This window comes from Podarcis bocagei (genome assembly GCF_964188305.1).
Source record: "Podarcis bocagei genome assembly, chromosome: 6".
Taxonomy (NCBI): Eukaryota; Metazoa; Chordata; class Lepidosauria; order Squamata; family Lacertidae; genus Podarcis; species Podarcis bocagei.
The window spans coordinates 100131446-100133353 of NC_138130.1; the positions used below are offsets into that span (position 1 = coordinate 100131446).

Consider the following 1908-nt stretch of genomic DNA (forward strand, 5'->3'; position numbering starts at 1 on the left):
ACCCTGCTTTAAAAACACAGTATTTTTCGCTTTATAGGACGCACCCGACCATAGGACACACCTTGTTTTAGAGGGGGAGAACAAGGAAAAAAATTCTCCCCCTCTCTGCTCAGCGCCCCTTCAGCGAAGCGGCAGGAGAAATGGAGCACCTTCCATTTCTCCTCCCGCTTCACTGAAGGGGCACTGCGCAGCTCTCCCCCTCTGCTGAAGCCAAGAGAGTCTTGCTCTCCTGGCTTCAGCAAAAGGAACCTGAAGCCTCCGGAGCACAGCAGGAACTCGTGCTGTGCTCTGAAGGCTTCAGGTGGCTATCCCTGAAGCCTGGAGAGCTAGAGGGGTTGGTGCGCACTGACCCCTCTCGCTCTCCAGGCTTCAGCGAAAGCAACACGTAGCCTCCGGAACACGGAGGGAGCGCTCCCTCTGCGCTTAGGAGGCTTCACGTTGCTATCACTGAAGCCAAGGAGCCTTCATTCGCTCCACAGGACGCACTCACATTTCCCCTTAGTTTCTGGAGGGGGAAAAGTGCGTCCTATAGGGTGAAAAATACGGTACATGTCAGTAAGTCAGGAGCACAAGGATTAGAGGGGACTAACGCCAGCTACAGAAGGAATGGTTGACTGTTAAGACAAAGGAATTTTATGACAGCTCCCCACAGTCAGATGGTGATCTTCTTGCTTGTCTTGCCGTTCCTTGATCCAAAGTGCTCCATTGCTTCCACAATATTCATTCCACCTTTGACTTTGCCAAAGACCACATGTTTACCATCCAGCCGGTCAGTTTTGGCAGTGCAGATGAATAATTGAGACCCATTTGTATTGGGACCAGCATTTGCCATAGGCAAGGTGCCAGCACCTGTGTGCTTGAGGACGAAGTTCTCGTCAGTAAACTTCTCACCGTAAATCAATTTACCACCTGTTCCATTATGATGAGTAAAGTCACCACCCTGGCGCATGAACCCAGGAATGATTCTGTGGAAGCAGGGCCCCTTGTAACCAAAACCTTTCTCCCCAGTGCTTAAGGCACGGAAATTCTCTGCTGTCTTTGGAAACTTGTCTGCAAATAGCTTCGAAGATGACGCACCCCTGGGCTCGCCGGCGGCAGCAACATCAAAAAACACAACTGGGTTGGTCATGATGAGTCGAATAAAAAAAGGGGGTAGCTTTAAAAAAAAGAAAAAGAAAACCACCAGCAGTGGTAACAGGCAGCACTAGCATCAACCCCTCTCCACACAGTAAGGAGTGCGGCACATGTCAGGAAAACAGCATATTTGTTTCCTAAGCCCAGTTAGGAATTTGAACCCATTGGTGCTGAGATACAATACATCGGAAGCCGTCTTATTGGCCGTCGGACCATTGGGTCCTTCTAGCTCAGAATCATCCATGCTGATTGACAGCCGCCCTCCAAAGATTCAGGCAGGGGACCTTGCATGTAGAAAGTCCCTGATTCAATCTCTCGCATCTCCAGGTAGGGCTGGGAGAGGTTCTTGTTCAGGGGTAAAAGAGAACCTGCTTGCATCACTGATATCCCCCTATGACACGGATGAGAAGCCTTTGGTCCTCCAGGTTTTGCTGGACTCCAGTTCCCATCATCCCTCAGCGATGGTCCTGTTGGCTGTCATTGATGAGTGTTGGAGTTCAGGACCATATGGAAGGAGACAGGGTCCCCATTTCCGGCCTAGAATGTGCTCAGTGTGTCCTGGGACACATATTACCCAGGGCAATGCTAAGCTCCAACTCGACTTCTTCTTTGGTGACCCCTCGTAGCTGAGTGAGATTGTCTTCCATGAACACGGTCTTAACAGTGAGTCCGTAAGTGGCTATGGAGGCCAATTCTGGATCCACACGCCCTTCCACAGTGGGGACAGAGGTTTCTGGGCAGGAGCTGATCACAGTGAGGGTTTGCCAAGCGTGC

General features: G+C 50.8%; 1 pseudogene across 1 annotated transcript; it reads right to left on the reverse strand.

Moving 5' to 3' along the window:
• Positions 1-586: 586 nt before the first annotated feature.
• Positions 587-1129, reverse strand: LOC308589216 (peptidyl-prolyl cis-trans isomerase A pseudogene; annotated as a pseudogene). Its single transcript has one exon. The product of its transcript is annotated as a peptidyl-prolyl cis-trans isomerase A pseudogene (transcript).
• Between the last annotated feature and the right edge of the window lie 779 nt (positions 1130-1908).